Source organism: Pan troglodytes, chromosome 3, assembly GCF_028858775.2.
Source record: "Pan troglodytes isolate AG18354 chromosome 3, NHGRI_mPanTro3-v2.0_pri, whole genome shotgun sequence".
Lineage (NCBI taxonomy): Eukaryota > Metazoa > Chordata > Mammalia > Primates > Hominidae > Pan > Pan troglodytes.
This window is the reverse complement of record NC_072401.2, coordinates 42,156,904-42,168,976: the sequence shown is the minus strand read 5'-3', so window position 1 is coordinate 42,168,976 and position 12,073 is coordinate 42,156,904. Positions and strand designations below refer to the sequence as shown.

Here is a 12,073-nt window from a genome sequence, read left to right as displayed (position 1 = left end):
CCAATTAATTTTTTATTTTTTGTAGAGATGGGGTTTCGCCATGTTGCCCAGGCTGGTCTCAAACTCCTGGGCTCAAGTGATCTGTCAGCCTCAGCCTGACAAAGTGCTGGGGTTGCAGGCGTGAGCCACTGTGCCCGGCCCTGCAAAACATAATTCTTAACCTATTAAACTGGGGCACAATCTGAATTGCACTGTTTCAATATGCCTCCAGCAAACAATCATGTGAAGAAGGCTGCAGATGCCCCTGCCCTTTCCTTGGGAGAGACCTTTTGGACACATGAATCTCTGACAGAGGGACTGAATGCAACAATGTCAATCCACACATTTTTCAGGTTACTCAAGTTAGATTTTTGACTTTTAAGCCTAAAAGTGTAAACACAAGTAGAAGTTCTAATATTTTCTTACTGAACATCCAAAAGATACTGGGGAACCTCACCTCACTTTAGTCTGCACATGATGTAGACTGTTTCATTCATTCTCTTGCAACATCCTGGCTGTGGAAGTCGTTGACTATTTTTCCGAAGATCTCTGGCATGATCTGAATCTTCTTCAGATCTACCAGATCTTCCTCATGGGAAAGAGAATGTTACGTTCTGTAACACAACGTTTGTAATTGAAACTTTAGCAATGGAGGCAGGAGAAAATTGAGCAGCTGGTTTAAGGCCTGACCTTGGAGGCTGGTGAGCACAATGGGGAAGACACAGGTTTGGGGCATCAATCAGACCATGATCCAAGTCCTGGCTCTCCTGCATACACATTGTGAGAACTTCTGGTAAGTTAAGCAATCTGAACTTCGACTTCCCCATCTGAAAAAGGTGGTAATACCTATGGCGTTAGTTAGGATAAAATTAGGTTGCTGTTAAAAGAGAGAGAAAGAGAAAGAAACCTCAAAATAGAGTGACATAAAAAGATACAGTTTTAGTTCTCTTCCATGTAAAAGTTAGGTAGGTGGTCCAAGGCTAGTATAGTGGTTCCACGGTGTCAGGAACCTAGCTTCTATGTTGTCTTGTATTCATTCTCTGCACTACTCGGCTTCCCTCTCATGTTAAAATGGCAGTTTCAGTTACTGCCATGATGTCTGATTCCAGACAGAGGGAAGAAGGAAAGGGAAAAGAAAAGACACACTGCTTTTCCTTTAAGGGCATGGCTTGGAAGTATTCAAATCCACCGTAGCTACATGGCCATACCTAACTGCAAAGGAGCATGGGAAATGTAGTATTTACTGGTAGTGTGTGTCTAGTTCTAGGTTTCTGTTACTAAAGCAAGACAGGGAGAATGTTTATTGGGGCACAACTGGTGGTCTCTGGAACACCTCCCTCTCAGGATAGTTGTAGGGATTAAATGGCACCATTTAGCACAGAACTGGGCCCATGGCTAAACAACAAACTTAAAGATCACCATGGTTATCATCATTAATCTCTGAGTCTTTTGTTTTCTCCTAAGCAAAGTGAATATTGATTGATTATTCCATTCTGTAAACAGGCATTGAGTAATCTTGTGGCAGGAATCTTGTGGAAGGAATGTCCTGTCTATGCTAACACAGTGAATGGGTTCTGGAAAGTGTATACATTATTGTTCAATTGCCGGGGATAATTCTTATTACTTTCAAGTTGGGATCTTCTGAGGGCCTTGTATCACAACTAAAAAAAAGAACAAGAGCCATTGCAGTACATTGAGCTCCATAAAGACAGCGTTGGGGCAAATGAGAACTGGATGGGCACTGGGGACTCTGTGCTTTGCTGAGGAAAAATAACTAAACATGGGCCAAACAGGTGCTAAGAAGCCAAGAGTAAAAATGTCATAATATTCTCTCCCTGTGCAAACTTGTTGGGAGGAGCCCAAGATGAAGCACCCAGATGCTTCAGTCAGCTTCTCAGAATATTCTAAGACATGCTCAGAGAGGTGAAATAACATGTCTGCTAAAAAGAAAGGAAAAGTTGAAGACACAGCAAAAGCAGGCAAGGCCATTATGAAAGAGAAATGAAAGCCTATATCCATCCATCTTCCTGAAAGAACATGAGCTCATTCTTTTTTATGGCTGCATAGTATTCCACGGTATGTATGTACCACCTTTTCTTTATCCACTCTACCATTGATGGACATTTAGGTTGATTTCATGTCTTTGCTATTGTGAAGAGTGCCTTGATGAACACAAATGTGCACGTGTCTTTATGATAGAATGATTTATATTCCTTTGGGTATATACTCAGTGATGAGATTGCTGGGTCAAATGGTGTTTCTGTTTTAGGTCTTTGAGGAATCATCACACTGCTTTCCACAATGGTTGAATGAATTTACACTTCCACCAACAGTGTGCAAGCATTCCTTTTTCTCTGTGACCTTGCCAGCAACTATTATTTTTTGACTTTTTTCTTTTTTTTTGAGACAGAGTCTCTCTCTTGTCACCCAGGCTGGAGTGCAGTGGCTTGATCTTGGCTCACTGCAACCTTCACCTCCCAGGTTCAAGCCATTCTCCTGCCTCAGCCTCTGGAGTAGCTGGGATTACAGGCGCCCACTACCATGCCCAGTTAATTTTTATATTTTTAGTAGAGACACAGTTTCACCATGTTGGCCAGGCCAGTCTCAAACTCCTGACCTCAAATGATCTGCCCACCTCGGCCTCCCAAAGTGTTGGGATTACAGGCATGAGCCACCATGTCCAGCCTATTTTTTGACTTTTTATTAATAGCTATTCCGACTGTTGTGAGATAGCATCTCACTGTGGTTTTGATATGCATTTCTCTAATGATCAGTGATGCTGAGATTTTAATTCATACAACAAATACCCACGACACAGGTTCACCTATATAACAAACCTGCACGTGTATCCCTGAACTTAAAAGTTTTTTTAAAAAAATGAAAAAAAACTTATTATAAACCAAAAAGCAAACAAACAAACAAAAAAAAAGAAAGAAAAAAATAAGAAAACCTATATCCCTCCTAAAGGGAAGACAAAAAAGAAGTTCAAGGATCCCAGTGCCCCCAAGAGGCCTCATTTGGCTTTTTTCTTGTTCTGTTCTGAGTATTGCCCAAAAAATAAAGGAGAACATCCCAGCCTATACACTGTGACGTTGTGAAGAAACTGGGAGAGATGTGGAATAACACTGCTGCAGATGACAAGCAGCCTTATGAAAAGAAGGCTGTGTGGCTGGGCGCGGTAGCTCATACCTGTAATCCCAGCACTTTGGGAGGCTGAGGCGGGTGGCCAACATGGTGAAACCCCGTCTCTACTAAAAATACAAAAAATTAGCCGGGCGTGGTAGCGGGCGCCTGTAGTCCTAGCTACTCGGGAGGCTGAGGCAGGAGAATGGCGTGAACCCGGGAGGCGGAGCTTGCAGTGAGCCGAGATCGCGCCACTGCACTCCAGCCTGGGCGACAGAGCGAGACTCCGTCTCAAAAAAAAAAAAAAAAAAAAAAAAAATTAGCCAGGCGTGGTGGCAGGTGCCTATAATCCCAGCTACTTGGGAGGCTGAGGCAGGAGAGTTGCTTGAACCTGGGAGGCGGAGGTTGCTGTGAGCCAAGATCGCGCCACTGCACTCCAGCCTGGGCAATACAGCGAGACTCAGTCTCAAAAAAAAAAAAAAAAAAAAAAGAAAGAAAAGAAGGCTGTGAAGCTGAATGAAGGAAAAATAGGAAAGGGTATTTCTGCGTGTTGAGCTGTAGGAAAGCCTGATGCAGCAAAAAAGGGAGCCATCAAGGCTGAAAAAAGCAAGAAAAAGAAGGAAGAGGAGGAAGAGGATGAGGAGGAGGAAGAAAATGGGGAGGTAAAGATGAAGAAGAAAACAATGGTGACTAAGTTGGTTCTAGTGCAGTTTTTTTTTTCTTGTCTATAAAGCATTTAATCCCCCTGTACACAACTCACACCTTTCAAAGAAAAAAAAATAGAAAAGTAAGGCTGTGTAAGATTTGTTTTTAAACTGTACAGTGTATTTTTTTTGTATAGTTAACACACTACTAAATGTGTCTTTAGATAGTCCTGACCTGGTGGCATTTTCAATAGCCACTAACCTTTCCCGGTACAGTATGGGGGTTGTAAATTGCCATGGAAATTTAGAGTAAGTTCTTGTTGGCCCACAGCACAAATTAGTTACATATGGGGATGGTTGTTTTTTTCATCTTCAGCTGTCTCTGATGCAGCTTGTGGAAAACCATTTTTGTTCTGTTAATTGAATACCATTTTGTAATTGAAAAAACAGTTGCAGCTCTTTTGTTGACCTTCTGAATGCTTCTAAGTAAATAAAGTTTTTTATTAAAAAAATTAAAAAAGACAAAAAGAAAAGTTCAACTATTTTTATCATGAACGTAAAAAATTAAAATACCAGGAAAACAGACTGATGGGTAGATCTCCTTGAAGGACCGGGGATGAGAAGGAATACAGCAAAATGGAAAGTACCTGGACCGGGGAGGCAGACAGACCTAGTGTATTAGTCAGTTTATGCTGTAATAACTCTCAAAGTCAATGGTTTACAACAATACTTCTTACTCCCAGGTCTGTGGGTTGGCTGTAGCTTTGCTTGGCTCTGCAAGCACTTTTCACCTCTTCACTTTTGCTGCACAGATCTTCATTCTGGTACCTCTGTCTAGGGCACATTCTTGCCGCTGATGGTGGGAGCCCACGAAGTCAAGCAATATCATGTCAGTGCATTTAGAGCCTGTATTTGGATGTTACCTGTAGCATACCCACTAAGATTCCATTGAAGCAAATTATATGTATTATTTGTTCACAAGTATTTATTCCTTTCTCACCCTTGCAGTGCTTACCTGTAAGATGGAAGTATTTTCATCTTTCTTTTACAGGTAAAAGAAAAGAGAAGTTCTACTATTTTTACCATGAATATGAAAAATTAAAATACCAGGAAAACAGGCGGATGGGTAGAACTCCTTGAAGGGCTGGAGATGAGAGGCAATACAGCAAAATGGAAAGTACCTGGACAGGGGAGGCAGATAGACCTGGTGTATAGGTCAGCTTATGCTGTAATAACTCTCAAAGTCAGTGGAAGTTTTTTTCCATCTTACAGGTAAGCATTGCAAGGGTGGGAAAAGAATAAATATTAATACTTGTGAACAAGTAATACATATAATTTTCTTTAGTCATGGAATCTTAGTGGGTATGCTACAGGTAACATCCAAATACAGACTGAAACATCCATTACAGTCTACACTACAGTTTGGATTCCTAACTACCTATGTGACCATAGGCAAGGTGCTTAGCCTTTCTGTGACTCATTTATAAATATGAGTCACATAACCCACACATTTGCATTTATTAAGTGAGATAATCCCTATAAAGCAGTTTTCCAATGGCATGTCACAGATAGATTATCTATGTGTTGTGATAGTATATTTCTCAGCCCACAGAGTAACTGGGTGAGGCTTGGGGCTTTCCAGACCCTCAGCCAGTGGCCTCCTGCCACAAGCAGCCTTGGTTGTGTACTGGGTGCACAAATAGTATCATTTCCTGTGTGCACGATGTGAAAAATGTGAGCAAGAACTGGAAAGTAAAGCACCTAGATGGTGCCTCACACTTAGTACGTTTTAAACCAGAAGCAACTGTCATGACTGATAGATGGAGCAGCAATGGGGAAAGCAGTTTTGATGGCAATGAGGCCACTGACAGAAGACAATTTCCCTTCCCAGCAGCTTCAAGAAAACTCCACTTGATTCTTGGCTGTTTTGCTCTCTGTGACCCTATAGGGGTCATGACCCTCTCCTCTGCAATTTGAGCAATCCTGGGGAAAGAGGATGCAGAGGACAATGTCCAGAGCCCCAGCTCTGGGTGACCAGAGTTGAAAGTCGAATCTAAAAATATGTCTTGCTATAGAACACCAATTGTGGAGCTTATTACAAATCTGCCGAAAAAGAAATTCCTGGAATTGTGCTCGTCTGTCATTTGCTGGAAGACACAGCACCATTCTTGATCTGGCACGTGGTTGAGGCTGACTTGGAGAAGTTGGAGCCTCTCACCGCCTCTCAGGCAGCCTGAGAACGTGAAGCCAGTGCTTTGGGACTTTCTCCGTTGTTTTTTATTTTTATTTTTTTGAGACGGAATCTCACTCTGTCACCCGGGCTGGAGTGCAGTGGCCTGATCTCGGCTCACTGCAAACTCTGCCTCCTGGGCTCAAACAATTCTCCTGCCTCAGCCTCCCAAGTAGCTGGGATTACAGGTGCATGCCACCACGCCCAGCTAATTTTTGTATTTTTAGTAGAGACGGGGTTTCACCATGTTGACCAGGCTGGTCTCGAACTCCTGGCCTCAGGTGATCTGCCTGCCTCAGCCTCCCAAAATTCTGGGATTACAGGTGTGAGCCACTGTGCTCAGCCTTCTCCATTGCAATCTATCCTGGCTGCTGAAATAATCTTCTCTCACTACTATAGAGATGAATATTATTGTATAAACCAAAAACCTAGTGCAATAGCCCAAGACATTTGACAATGCTGCTAGTCCGTTGGCTAATTATACTGCCAGACAAAGCATATTTCCATGGCACACAGAGATATTTTCCTATTATTTTTCTCTTATGTTTTCCTACCATCCAGGTATAGTCAGGGTCTGGTATCCAAAACTATATATAACAGTTAAGATGAACATGGAGAACTGAAGTTTTTAAACTAAAAAAGTTGGATTCAATTTTCATCTTATTTTGGAAACTGCTTTAACTTAAGTGATTTCCAAGGCATGACCATTTGGTTGGCATGGATTTAGCATTCTTGTATTCATTACTTTGATAGACATGTATTGAAAGCCTTTTATGTGTGAGATCCTTGAGATGCAATGATAAATAGAGCATTATCTCTGGCCTCAGGGAGCTATGTAGCAGAAGTTGAGTGTTTAACTAAAGACACATTATTCTGAAATTTTACAACAACCATTCCTCTTCTAATACCTTGCACTGAGTAGAAATAAACTGCATAAAAATTCTCTGGTAATTAAACAGTACACATTTTTAAAGTGTTGTTCACTCAGTAAATCCCCTTCTCCAAATCATGTGTCATAATGAGAATCTCCTATTATTTTTCTGTGGAGGAGGAAAAAACACTTGGTCAGCAATGTTGTTAAGGGAACAGGGACATGGACATTCTCATATACTGCTGATAGGGCTGATAGGGACCTAAATTGGTTCAGGCTTTCAGAATGGCAATCTGGCAATATGTAAATGCCCTTCAATGAAAGAATTCCTTAAATAAATTATGGAATCTCTGTGTAAGGGAATACTGTGTGCATCATTAAAAAGTGATGCTCCAGATAAATAATAAAATGGAATATGTTGCTGAGTGAGAAAAATACAAAACGGTAGATACACACTGATTCCGATTGTGTGTTTGTATGTGTACATGTGTGAAGTACCTTTTTTTTTTTTTTTTTTTTGTGACGGAGTCTTGCTGTGTCGCCTAGGCTGGAGTGCAGTGGTGCAATCTCAGCTCACTGCAAGCTCCGCCTCCTGGGTTTTAAGCAATTCTCTCTGCCTCAGCATCCCGAGTAGGTGGGATTACAGGCACCTGCCACCATGCCTGGCTAATTTCGTCTTTTTAGTAGAGACGGGGTTATGCTGGTCTTGAACTCCTGATCTCAGGTGATCCACCCGCCTTGGCCTCCCAAAGTGCTGAGATTACAGGCGTGAGCCACCACGCCCGACTTTTATGTATCTTTTATGCATAGAAAAAACTTGGAAAAAGATAATCCTGGCTGGGCGTGGTGGCTCATGCCTGTAATTCCAGCACTTTAGGAAGTCTAGATGGGAGGACTTCTTGTGCCCAGGAGTTTGAGACCAGCTTGGGCAATATGGTGAAATCCCATCTCTACAAAAAAATACAAAAATTGCTCAGGCATGGTGGCATGTGCCTCTAGTCTCAGCTCCTTAGGAAACTGAGGTGGGAGGATCGCTGGAGCCTGGGAAATCAAGGTTGCAGTGAGCTGAGCATTCCAGCCTGGGTGACAGAGGGAGACCCTGTCTCAAAAAATAAATAAATAAATAAATAATAGAAATAAAAAAATTACAAATCAGTTTGTGTCAGCTCCAGGGGGTGAAAATGACTCCAACTAAAAACATCTACTTTACTTGGCATTACTGAAGATCAGGTGTGGTTAGTTGGTGGAATTTCTACCAATATAGAATTTTCCAACTAAGCCAATTGAAGAGGCAGCTTCAAATTTTTATTTTTGCAGGCAATGAAATTAATGGCAATGGGGCACACTCTCAGGAAGAACACAAGCTCAGCTCTCTTAAACAAATCATGCCATCTTTGGCAAATTGTTATTGGAAATCTGGAAAACAGGCAGCTGGGAGTGCTGCTTGCTGGAACACCATCCAGAGTTAGGCCTGGGTTAGGGCTATTGTTGGCGTGAGCTCATGTCTTCCCCATTTAGGTTGTTGAAATAACATAGTTCAAGACAGCTGATGTCTAATCTCAGATTTTAAAATCAATGTTGGTTTTTAAATTTTAAATATTGTTTTAAAATATATTTTAAACATACTAAAAAATAGAAAATTATATAGTGAACACCAGTTTTATTACCTTATTTTCTTCAGATTTTTTCTCCCGTCTTCAAACTTAAATATTATAGATACAGTTGAAGCCATCTCTGAATTCCCTCCTTTTTTCCATTCCCTGCTGTCCTCCTTAGAGATAACTACACAAATTGTGTTCATCATTTCCATGTTTGTTTTAGTAATTTTTCCACATATTTTGCATCAATGAACATAATACATGTATTAGTCGGTCCTCATGCTGCTAATAAAGACATATCCCAGACTGGGTAATTTATAAAGGAAAGAGGTTTAGTGAACTCACAGTTCCATATGGCTGGGGAGGCCTCAAAGTCATGGTGGTAGATGAAGGAAGAACAAAGGGGTGTCTTACATGGTGGCAGGCAAAAGAGCTTGTGCAGGGGAACTCCCCTTTATAAAATCTTCAGATCTCATGAGACTTATTCACTATCATGAGAACAGTATGGGAAAGACCTGCCCCCATGATTCAATTACCTCCTACCAGGTCCCTCCCAGGACACGTGGGAATTATGGGAGCTACAATTCAAGATCAGATTTGGGTGGGGACATAGCAAAACCATATCATTAAAGCATTACTTTCTAGACTCTTTTTGGGTATTTTCTAGATGTATGCAATTTGCTTTTTTTTGTTGATTTATCTACATTGATAGTTATAATTTATTCAGTTTGACTGCTGTATAGTATTCCATTGTATAAATATGCAACAATGTACTTCTCCATTCTTTCATTGATGGACACTTAGAGTGTTTCCAATTTTGTTCCTGTTTTGCTATTTCCAACAATGCTGCAAGGAACATTCTTGAACTTGTAACCTTATCTAGGGTGTATGCCTAGGAGTGGGCTTGCTGGGTCACAGGGTAAGTGCATCTTCAACTTAACTGGGTACTTCTATAGCCAAATAGTTGTACCATTTTATAGTCCCACCTTAAGAGTATGAAGCTCCTCGCTAATCTTTGAAATTGTCATTAAGTTTTTTTTTTTCCAATCTGAAGGGTGTAAGATGATTTCTCATTGTAGTTTAATTTGTTTTTCCTAATTAATACTGAGGCCAAACACCTTTCTATATGTCTGTTGGCCTTTCAGTTTTTCTTTCCCATTAGTGACTTTGATCATTTTCTTAATGGCTTGTTAATCTTTTTTCTTCTTGGCTTATTTTTATCTTATCTTTAAAAAATAAAAAAAAAGAAATCCATCTGTTCAACATATTTTTCTTGAGTAAAAATTGAATGTTAAATGCTATGAAAGACACATGAAAAAGGTGTAGGCTCTTCCAGGCAAGTACCCAATTTCTGCTATTTTTGATGGTAAGGAGAGAAAGTTCTCCTTTAACATTGTATGTGTTGCAGTAGGATGAAGCTTTACCTCATTTCTGTTTTTCTCTTAAGGGTTATATCAGACTATTCTTAATAAAAGTACAAAATTATCTGGTGATAATTATTGCTGTATTGCCCCTTGATTATCCCAAATAAAGCACAAATTCTAGACTCCAGAATCAGAAGATAAAGGAAGACAGCCATGTTCCCCCAAGGTTATCTTGTGCTCATGATGCAGCAGCACAGTGGGATGGTGAGGGGTTTGCAGAGAATGACTAATGCATTAATAAGCCTTACATGTACCTCCCACCCCCTTATAATTGCATTTCTTTCATTAGCTTTTACCCAGCTGGTCTGAGTTGCACAAACAAAATATTGTATAAGATCGGCCCATTGATGGTAAATTCGGAACAATTTTTGTAAAACTCTTGCCAAGTTACATACTGACCCCAGGGTCTTTAAACCAGCCAAAAAATGTTAAGTAAAAACTGAATTAAATCTATTATCACAAATTTGTGCCCCATAATCTGATGAGACTTCCAGATGTCCAGGCTGAGACCATCTGCTGAATGTCTGTGGGCACACACTCCCAGAACATGTGCACAGCTAAGGATTACAGGCTGAGCTTGGAGCTTGAAAACTGGGCAGTTCCTGCTTAGATGGAAAAGCAACAAAGGAAAAACAAATGAGGTTTTTCTTTTGAGAGTTCTTCTTTTTTAAAAAAGCAGACAATTTATTTTTTTAATGTCTCTATATTCTAATTTTTGTTTGTTCAAGTACTCCTTAAAATTATTTACTTTTTTATTGATATATAATAGTTGTACAAATTTGGGGGGTACATACCATCATTTGCTTTCTGTTTAACTGGTCAGTTGCTTTGTTCTTGAAGTCAAATGGCTTTTTCCAACATATAATGAGATGGGTTTATTTCTCTCAAAGAAAATAGACTGTATGATTTCGAATATTTTATTTTCTTTTTTTAAAATTTTGTAGTAGATATCTGAAGACCAGATTTTGAATATTTTAACAACTAAACTAACAACAAAATCTTTAGCAATCAGTTTCTCTTTTTGTTTGTTTGTTTTGTTTTTTTAGAGACAGGATTTCACTTGGTGGCCCAGGACGGACTGCAGTGGTATGGTCCCAACTCACTACAGCTTGATTATAGCTCACTGCAGCCTTGCCCTCCCAGCCTCAAGCAATCCTCCCGCCTCAGCCTCCTTAGTAGCTGGGACTACAGGCACATGCTGCCATGCCTGGCTAATTTTTTTCTTTCTCTTTTTATAGAGACAAGGTCTCGCTATGTTTCCCAGGCTGGTCTTGAACTCCTGGCCTCAAACAGTCCTCCTACCTTAGTTCCCCAAAGTGCTGGGATTACAGGCCGAGCCACTGTGCCTAGCCCAGGAGTCAGTTTCTGACTTAGACTTGGTAATAACTCTGAGTAGCATGTTTTGTTCATTACCATATCTTTGTCTTGTGTCAGGATTCCAAGAAAACCGACTCTCAGAAGAAGATATAAGTGCAGGAGGTTTATTGGAGGGTGCTCTCAGGAAGAATGCGAGTGAGGGAGTGAGAGAGGCAGGACTGAGCAGGGCAGAAGTTGAAGAAGTTGGACTGAGAGGCAATGAGTATGGAGGCCTCAGCTTTGGAGCATGGATGGTGTGACAATTAATTTTATGTGTCAACTTGGCTAGGCTATGGAGCCCAGTTATTTGATCAAACACCACACTAGGTTTTGCTGTGATGGTGTATTTCAGATGTGACTAACACTTAAGTCAGTAACTTTCAGTAAAGCAGATTGCCCTCCATCGTGTGTGGTCTTCACACAGTCAGTTAAAGGCTTTAAGCTCATAGACTGAAGTGTCCCAAAAAAGAGGGAATCCTCCTCCAGATTATCCCATTGACCTTGATGTAATTATTACGTATTGTATGCCTGTATCAAAACATCTCATGTACTCTGTAAACATATACACCTACTATGTACCCAGAAAAATTAAAATTAAAATTGTTATTTTAAAAAAGATTGCAACATCAATCTTTAGACCCTGCCTGAGTTTTCAGCCTGCTGCCCCATGAAAGTCAAACTCAAGACTATAACAATCTCTTCCCTGGGTTTCCAGCCTGTCAACCTGTCCTAGATTTCAGATTAGCCAGTCCCCACAACTGGGTGAGCAAATTCCATAAAATCAATCCCTCTTGCTCCACCACTCCGTCCAGAAGTCTGTGTTATGATTCTCCTACTGGAGTTTGCCA

At 40.6% G+C, this 12,073-nt stretch overlaps 1 pseudogene; it reads left to right on the top strand.

The window, feature by feature from the left end:
- Positions 1-1,843: 1,843 nt before the first annotated feature.
- On the top strand, positions 1,844-3,796 carry LOC134809762 (high mobility group protein B1-like; annotated as a pseudogene).
- Positions 3,797-12,073: the final 8,277 nt, after the last annotated feature.